Genomic DNA, 10556 nt, shown 5'->3' with positions numbered 1-10556 from the left:
CGTTTCCGCCGTCTGGTTCGGGGGTGTGACAATATATATATATATATATATATATATATATATATATATATATATATATATATATATATATATGGTTAGGTTCATGTAAGACGGCCTGATTTTGTGACCGTGAAACGCAATCCTAGCCACTCATTTGGTAGATAAAAAAAATATTTTTAAAATGAAAAATAATTGAAAATTTTCGGAAAAAACATTTCAAATATTATTTTCGTCATTTATACTTTCCAAAAATAATATTAAAAATAGATTTTTTTATATATTCTAGTAGAATATTATAATATTCCACATATCTAGTAGAATATTTAACATTCTAAAACTCACATTAAAATATTTACAATGTAATATTTTATTAGAATGTTTCACGTATTTTTCAAAACAATGGACATTTTTTTTATTTTTTTTAATTAATTAAAGTGATGAAAATAATAATTAAATTTTTTTTGGATTTTTTCCTTTTATTTTGCATTTTAAAATTATTTTTAGATTTGGTCTCACGGTCTCACAAAATAGAGATATATTATTTGTAATTTACAAGTCAGTTGTACATTGGTAATGTGGAACCACATCAGTAACATGATGTTATAAAATGCACATTCATGTATGATTTGATGAGTAAAAGATGCAAGCATATAAGTCAAAGTTTATTCGTTCCTTTTGCCCTAATGGGAAAAACGATATCTTTGGTGTAACGCCCTCAGTTTTGGGCCAATCAATTTAGAGACAATAAGCATAAAAAATGAGTTTTTTATGGAAGATAATTTAGAAGTATTAAACTTAACTAAGGTATACTATATGTTACAAGGGTTCCGTACATATAAAGAACGCCGAAATCCGAGTTATAATGAAGAAGTTATAGCTCGTCGAAGTTTCGCGACAGAACCGACACGACACTGCGCAACGTAAATAGTGAATTTACGATAGAGTGATTTTTAGCCTTAGTGATCTAAACAAAACTGGTAGTATACATTAAACCGAGAACATGCATAAAAAGAACGCCCAAATCTAACTTCGTATGAGGAAGTTCTGATTTTTCTAAGATTTGGCATAGCAGTGCACAACCCAGAATTCGAATTTTAGCTCAATCAGTTTTTGGCCAACGAGACCTAAATGACAATTTAAGATCTCATTAATAGAAGCTCAACGATAAAAACATAGACGAAAACGGAGTCCGTACGTAAAAGTTATGAATTTTACGCAGTCATCTAACAGTATAATCACCTCCTAGTGTTAAATTTAAGATCGATCGAGAATTAGCTGACAGAGTCAAAATGAAAGTTGTAGATCTTGTTTTTACCTACGCGTGGATATAAATAACGTCAAAAACGGAGCTTGTATGAAAAATTTACGAAGTTTAGAAATCGGCAGGCTGCTGCAAAAGGGATGACGTAACACAATATAGGCCACCCACGTTTTGCCACTAGAATGGTGACATGTGGCATGGACTCGGCGATTTAGTACCCTGAATTGGCGAGTCAGGCTATCAGCCAGCCTATAAATAGAGGTGTCGGGTGAAGCCTCTCCTCAGTCTCTCTCTCTCTCTCTCTCTCTCTCTCTAACCCCCCCCCCCCCCCCCGAAAGCCTAGGGTAACTCCCTAGCACGAGGTGGAAGCTCCGGAGCGCCCGATGTCTCCGAAAAAAAGAGCCTTCGGCTCAAAAAATCTGCTTTGGCAGAGCCCAGTTTTGAGAAAAACTCGTTATAAGTAAGCTACACCTACCCTATCTTTAGTATAGCTTATGTTTAAATATAGTAACGTTATTAGGACCTTTTAATGAGTATTTGGGCTATTACTATGAGTTATATAAGTGTTTTTATAATGTCTTTTTAACCACTCGTGGTACAGGGAATCCGATTTGAAGGGCCGCTTAGGTTGCTGGATTCAGAAGTGTTATATGCCAAAATGATCCTGCCCTCCGTTGTTTCATGTATGGCCCCTGTCTGTGCATAGTGGGTGAAGAGTATTGTTTAACGCTTGTATAAAAGTAATAATAGTTAGACTATTAATTAGTCTCGTTGAAAATTAGACTAAACTCTAGTGGTAATGATACTAGGTTTCGTTGAAGGAAAATTGTTTTGAGTAAACGAAGCGTTGTTTGAGTACAGAGTCACCACCTTAACAAGTGAGTGCATAATCCCTTTCATGAACATGATTTTAATACAAGTATTGTTTGAAGTATTAAATATATCTTTATGTGTGAGTTATTTGATGTTCTCTAAATTACGTGTTAAAGAACATACCTGATTATTTATGATGATTTAGGTTAAAGAGTAAACCTAAAATTTGTTATGAGGGTTATTGGGTAGTATCTATTTATGAGTACGAGTGAGATATACACGAGGAATAGAACCCTTAAACATGTCATTGATCCGGAAGCACGGATTAGACTAGTCATTCGTCCCTAGTCTGAGCGTATGGATTGGACTTAGTCAATTGCCATTAATCTGGAAGTATGGATTAAGACCTAGTCAGTTGTATCTGAGAGTATGGATTAAGACATAGTCAGTTGTCCTTAGTCTGGGAGTATGGATAGGACATAGAATCTGTCATTAATCTGGGAGTATGGATTTAGACATAGTCTAATTGTCCCCAACCCGAGAGTACGGAATGGGCACAATCATGGACTCGAGAGCATGGATTAGATCCAGGAGTAAGAGGTAAATTTTAAGGTCCGTGAGTATGGATAGTCTCGTTGTGAGGGTTGATGGGGTGGGGTAAGAGTTGATTATATATAGGGAAATTGTATATTGTGAGAGTTCTAAATTATATATATATATATATATATATATATATATATATATATATATATGTTATAACATTGTGGGATCGAAATCCCTATGTACTCACTAGGTTTCCTAACTTGACCCACTCATTCTTATTTGTATCACAAGTGTCGATACGAAGTTACATTACACTGAGAGATTAAAGCTATGAAGATCACTAGTGTAAATGAATGTAAGTTCTGCTTATGCTTATGCTTATGTTTATGTATTGACAAAGACATCCCAAATGTTGTAAATTGAATAAAAATACATTTCTTCGGAAATGCTTTGATAACGTATTTATCATGTTTTACTGGGAACAAATTTCTGCAAAATTTTTGTAAAGAGGTACTTTGATTTTTAAAAAGCATAAACAAAATCAGTATTTTCTGGTTGTGAAAATGGGAATGTCACATTTGGGCCCCTCGGAGATTTGGTGTTTACTTATAGTGCTAGGCCTAGCCAAGACTAAATTGATGTGTTCAAATACAAGTCTTATGACGTCATCACAAATCAGAAATTGGGAAACAAAATTTTGGACAATGAGATTGATTCAAATCCAAGTCTCATGTGTTTACGATATCTAGAAGAATAGAGGAATATTTGATCACTTAACTTACGACATGTAACAGACTGAATCAGACGTCGACATCAGCTTTTAGAAGCTACAATTTGCTGATCGATTTAGAAATTATACTAGCAGTTATAGTTATAGACTTATCCAAGTGAGAGACTATTGGATTAGGTGTCCAAGCACATAAATATAATTGGTATGTACTCGAATTGATAGTAACACAGTCCTTTTGGTTTGCCCTCAAACCTAGTAAAAGACTAGAACGTTATTTGGAGAGAGAGATTCATTTATTAATTTATTGTTAAAAATTAATTAGAAATAAAATAGATGATTTATTAATATATTATGAAAATAATATATTAATGAGAAATAGTATTATTTAATTAAGAATTAATCAGAAATTAATTAGAATTAATTTTAGGATTACTTTGATTAATTAAAAGTAGACGGACTAAAGGTGGCTGATATGTGCATATCAATACATATAATTGTACATCATATCTTAATATTACTAGTTTTTTTGCCCTTTATAGAACAAAAGGTACTTAATCTCTTAAATATTATGCTGTATGGATAAGGAGCAAAAAGGAAGCTGGAAATTGGAAACAGGAAGCTGGAAGCTAGGAATTTGGATTAAACACAAAAATTGTAGAAAAATATACTCAACACATCATGGGTTGGATGTTATGGGTTCCAGAAGCGATTCACTTATGAAATCATCACTTTCCTTTTTGTTGTTGTGACAACCGTCAATTTCTAGTCAAGTCAAATTCGAATAAAGTCAACGGGTCAAACCGGTCCACTTAACTAGCTCTTGTATGTTAGGGCTTACTCTAAAAATTTTAGTGAATAATTCTCTATTTTAATACAAAGTACCACTTAGCGATTTCATATGTTCGGAAAATCTAAACCCTAAGCAGGGTAAGTGGCATAACGACTCGATAAAACACTGTTACATAGCCTTCAGGAGCGTATAACACTCATAACAAGGCATAATGAGGTTTACAAACCTTGCATTACAAGGTTAAACATTAACAAAGGTCACCAACAAAGTCTCTCTCAATCTTTCTCACTCTATCTCCAAAATCTCTCTTTTAACTTTTTATGAACACCAGGGGCATCCCGACCCTTAACATAATCAAAAACCACTCGAAACGAGAAGATGTTATGAAAAACAACAAAGTAGGACCGAAACCACTTAGGATTGAACCCTCCATAAGACCAAAACCTACCTTCGGTCCGAGACCTACTTTTGGTCCAGCCTATCTTCGGTTCATCTTGATTTCGGTTCGGACTACCTTCTGTCCGAACCTACCTTCGGTCCTCAACCTCATGTACCGAGAACTTTGGAACTTCGCAGGTTCGCCTCTCTTTCCCGGGTTTGAACCACTTTCGCTTCTTAAGCTCGTTTTTGATAATTTTGACGGAGGATTTTCACCCAAACTCATATTTTAACATATTAGACCCCATAAATTCATATTTTAACTGTATTTAGGGGAAATTGTAATTATGGATAATATCTTTTGTACAATATATTATCTAAGAGTTGTTGACTTTTCCAAGAAGCTATGACACCATACCCACTTTATGTCACTATTCACACCTTACCTAATCAAATCATTGTACTCTTTTACACTTACCAACACTCCACCATATTTCCTTACACCAAATCCACACAAAATCTATATCACCCACACACTTCCCAAAAGTTCTACTTACCACACTCTTCAATCAAATACTCTCTCTCTTTCTTTCTCAATTATTTCTTCCTGGAACCAAGAATTCCAGGAAGTCGCAAGCTCTTTTCCCATTTTTGGTAAGTTCTTCATTTCCACTTCGAATATTCTACACTCCTTTACTCAAATCATGGATTTCTTACACAAATATCGTTATATTTGTTCTTAGGATCTTCAAATTCTGTAGCATTCTCCAAGTGTTCTTGACTTAAGAACCTCATTTCTTCAACATCCATCTCACGGAATCACTCAAGGTGAGTTCATATCGCTATAGTTTCATGTTTTCTTCAAGTTTTAAAGGGGAGAATAGAAGTTACAACACCAAAAACATACTCTAATACAACCAACAGCTTTCAACAGAAAAGTTAAGGTTCACTCACGAACTGTTTTGACCAACTTAAACATAATGTCTTTCAAAACTGTTTAACATGCAAATAGTTCAGGTTTATACCTTTCTAATGAATACTTGAACAATTTCATACGAAGTTTCTACAATTTATGGAGATTTTAACAAGACAACCTATCATTGCTGAAATGATTTCGAACCAGTCTGTGAAGATGGACATATTCACACTGGCTAGAGACTCTAAAAATCATGACAAAAATAATGAACAAACTAGACATATATTTTAAACTCTCATAGTTTACGGATTCAAATTTTGACTTAAAGTGATTTTGCTGTGATTTTTCTAATAACAGTCACGGAAAAGTTAAACTAGTAAAATAGTATATACATTCATTAACACTTTGTCACATGTTGAGCAAAGTGTATAACAATGGTTTGCTACATGTAAATCGTGTTTCATGTTAGTTTCCCTTCATGAAATAGAAGTAGTTATTCATCATAGGGATTTTCAGCAAGTACAAATACACATGATAAACTATAATAGGTGTATTTTATGGTACATTAACATACAAACATACTAAGGAAGTTTCCATTTACACTACAAAAAGGTTTTCATGAATACAATACGTACACTCGTTGAATCAAGGTTGTGAGACGCTTACTTCATTATATTCTTTAGAATATTGCTTGAAGTCTTGTATTATAACCCTATTCTCCTGTAGGGAGAGCGTGATACTTGTGTATAGTTCTATAATGGGACTAACAATCCCACACCTTAGATGCATGCAACAGCTAGACCGGCAGGTCTGGGGTGATAAATGTCAAAACATTTCGAGGCCTGAAGAACATCGTAACAGGCCTACTATGTCAATTGCAAGGTTATAATAACTCACATAAGGATACAACGACACATATAGTTTATGGGAATTCTCACATACAAAGGGTTTTTATTTATTTAAAACTACATATACTATCATAAGTATCAAAAATACGTGTACCTTTCGGTCTTTGGGTTTTAAGACTACACTTCAATTTATAAGAAAAATATTGGATTTTTCTTGAACATACACTACATTTACAAAGAAAATTTTCCACCTCTAGATACAAAAGCTTATGCACTCACCAACCTAATTGTTGACACTCTTTCAAATTACTCGTATTCTCAGGTAATCAATGAAATCAGGTAACTACAAGCTTTTGAGGATGGTTGTCACACCCCAAAACCGATAACGGCGGAATACGTTTTGGGGTGGAGGATGTAGTGTACAGTATCATCCCAATTGTATAATAGTAAAAAAGAAACATACAACCATTTCATTTACATAGTGAGTTTAATTACAAGTGTGTTTTGTAATGTTCAACAAACACCAAAAGTAATACAAAAATAAGAGATGGATCTTGTATGCTCCACCTTCTCCAAAATGCTGCACCTGTACCTATCTATCTTTGACCTGAGGATACAAGTTATTTTGAAAACGAATATCAACATAAAGCTGGTGAGTTCATAAGAGTTTAGTGTGAGTTTTCGTATAAAAAGCATTAGAACCGATAGTATGAAAAGCTGAAATTTACAGTCATAAGTAGTAGTAAAACCTAGAAAATCCTATATTTTCCAGAAATGCATTGTAAGTGAAAACCTTTAAGAAATATGTCATTTTCACCTTTGAAAACCATTTATCGTAAAAGTATAATAGTGATTTTCCCGATAAATAATGCAATATAGTAAGTTATGCCTGAAGTCAATAATAGTGGTACCAACTTCCTTTAGTATTAGATGCTTGTTTACTTCGGGATATTAACTTAACCTTTAGTTTAGTATTTTAGTGCTGTTATAGTGTATTTCTTGTATGTCACCAACAATGTGAGTAATAGCGGACCCCATGAACTTCCCGGTCATGCACAGTGTAGTGAAGTAGTGGCATCCCTGGACCTGTGCGGCTCGGACTGAAGTTAACATTCGGGATGTAATAGCATCTGCCCCGTATAGATCTATACATATAGCGTCGTCTTCCTGTCGGAAAACTCTGGGCGTAGTGGGTAGCGAGTAGAGTACTCGTAGTGAGTTAGTGTGTTATCGTTTGTTTAGTGCTTTCTCTTTTGTTATAGTGTAGTAGTCTTTTAGTATAGTTCATAGTGTGTTCTCTTACTAGTGTATTGTTTGGTAATAGTGCATATTATAGTGTAGAGAGTAATAGCGATAGTGAGTAGTAGTAGTAGTAGCATTAACTATACCTATTATAGTTAACTTAGTGTGTATGGTTCTTGTCATGTTAGTGATTTAGGCATCTAATGAAATGAGAAATACTCGTGTCACATACTAATATACAAGATATATAACAAAGAAATTAACAACATTCGGATGGATAACCACTACCCTAAGCCCACAATACTTATAGAATTATATTAGCGTGGTTACATTTTATAAGAATATTTGTTTAATAAAAGTATTTTCCAAAAGGAGCATTTAAAAACTTGATTATTTATCAAAAAAAAATTTGAAAACGTAGGATTTATTTATAAGGCATAGTGATAAATCACATGTGATTTAAACTAGGGATAGTAAATCACATGTGATTAATTTCTGTAACATGGATAAATGTATTGTATAAATTTCCATAAACATGTATAATCAACTTGTATCCCCCCCTAAAACATATAAAACATTTGAAAGGTTCATTAAAGGGGTATGAACTCACTTGAAATCGCATAAATCGGGTGAATCGGGTAAATCGGGTAAAAGTGTCGGTTGAGCGTTTTGTACCAAATAACGACTTGTGCACCTTTTAGGACCCTAATGTCATATGAAATATGTATTTTATAAGATATTAATCATTTTGTGCTTTCCATTTAAGTATTTAGGCATTCTAGCATCAATTCGGGGTTTTAGGGCCTAGAAGGGGTTCCCAGGAGTGGTACAAGGCCAAGAGAGGTTTACGGGGGAGTCCATGAGTTCACTCCATTGGAGTTTATGGCCCAAAGTCCACTCCTTGGGAGTTTATGACCGTAAGCCCCCTAGGCTTGGCCGTAAACTCATGTAGTCCTCCAAAATTGCAAGTTAAGGCCTTATTTCACTTCTCAAATTTTCTAGCAAGTGTCTTGAACTAAATTGGAGGGTTTAAACCCTCATTTTGGGGCATTTTGGGGAGTTTACGGTCCAGGCTTGTGCTTGGGCCGTAAACTCCATTATGTTCTTCAAAATGACATGTTAAATGGTCTAAAACACTCTCCTACACCTTAGATAAATTTATGAAGGCCTTAGGTGGGGTTTTCGGGACTTTTTGGTAAAAATTTTGGGTGTTTACGGACCAATACTAGTCTTGGCCGTAAACTCCTCTTTTTGTCCCTAAATTGTGTTGTTTAATGGCCTTAAACATTTCCAAGGGTCATAGCTAATTTATTACATGCCCTAGATGAGTTTTTGGGACTTTTATCAAAGGTTTTTGCGTGTTTACGGCCTAAGCATAAGCTTGGGCCGTAAAGTCCTTTTTAGTCTTCAAACTCTTATGTTTTCATGTCCAAACTCACCTAAGTAAATCCCTTAATTAGTACACAAGCTTAAAGGAAGGAAAAATGGGGCTTTTGGCAAGGTTTTAGGTGTTTACGGCCTAAGGGGCTTCCTAGGCCGTAAACTCCATTTAATCCCCTAAATCCTATGATTTTTGGCCTCTAAATGTTATGGACTATGATTAGAACAAGATAGGGAAGAAACCCTTACGTTTGGAAGCCGGAATTCGTGGTTTTGGAGTCGGGTTCGGGTCTAGAGAGCGAAAGTAGCGAGAGAGAGTGAATGAGTGGTAAAAGGCTTAAAAGTGGTGTTCATTTGCTTATATATGTCTCGGGTATTGCACCCAGTACACGGCTACCCGATGCTAAAGTTTAACGGGGTCAAAACATTTTTACCCGGGTGAAGTGGTTGAAAAGTAATATAACTCTATTTAGTTAAACGGGGTTAACACTTACAAGTTATAATTTACTTATGATAATATCGGGACATATAAATAACTAGATATTTTTTTATTAACGACTCCAACATTACAGAAAAATAACATATATCGACGCATTCCGTTAGTGAAGATGAGATTTGTAACAGCAATAGATTTGGGGTTGTGACATCATCCCCCCGTTAGGGGAATTTCGTCCCGAAATTTAGGATTCATACAGATAAGAATTACAATACTACTAAGCGAAGAGATGGGGATATTTGAGTTTCATTTGGTCTTCGCGCTCCCAAGTAAATTCCGGTCCTCGCTTGGCGTTCCACCGAACTTTCACAATTGGGATGCGGCTTTGTTTCGTTCGTTTTACTTCTCGATCCATAATCTCCGTAGGCTCTTCCACGAAGTTGAGGCTCTCATTTACCTCGATCTCTTCGAGGGGGATCACTAGAGTCTCGTCAGACAAACATTTCTTCAAGTTTGAAACGTGGAAGGTAGGATGTATGTTACTTAGCTCGTGGGGTAAGTTGAGTTTATAAGCTACGGGGTCGATTCTGGCTAAAATATCGAAAGGTCCTATGTACCTTGTGTTCAGCTTTCCATGCTTTCCGAAGCGGATCGTGCACTTCCAGGGCGAGACCTTCAAAAGGACTCGGTCTCCCAACTGGAATTCCAAGGGTTTTCTTCGTTTGTCGGCGTACCTTTTCTGTCGATCCCTAGCGGCTTTTAGTCATTCACGTATATGTACAATCTTCTCGGTCGTCTCTCGAATGATCTCCGGACCAGTGAGGGTGCTGTCAGGAACTCGTCCTTTAGCTAGTTGAGTGTCACCCACCTCAGCCCAGCACAGAGGGGATCTGCACTTCCGACCATAGAGGGCTTCGAATGGAGCTGCCTTGATGCTCGTATGATAACTATTATTGTAGGAAAACTCCACAAGAGGTAAGTGTGTGTCCCATGATTTTCCGAAGTCAATCACACAAGCTCACAGCATACCTTCTAAGGTTTGGATCGTCCTCTCACTTTGTCCGTCGGTCTGCAGATGGTAGGCTGTACTCATGTCCAGCCTCGTCCCTAGTGCCTTTTGCAGTGCCTTTTGTAATGATTGCCAAAACCTAGAGGTGAATCTACTATCTCTGTCTGAGATAATAGATATAGGGACGCCATGCAGTCGTGCTATTTCTTT

Source organism: Lactuca saligna, chromosome 6 (assembly GCF_052625555.1).
Source record: "Lactuca saligna cultivar CGN05327 chromosome 6, ASM5262555v1, whole genome shotgun sequence".
In the NCBI taxonomy this organism is placed as follows: domain Eukaryota; kingdom Viridiplantae; phylum Streptophyta; class Magnoliopsida; order Asterales; family Asteraceae; genus Lactuca; species Lactuca saligna.
This window is presented reverse-complemented; position numbering follows the sequence as displayed.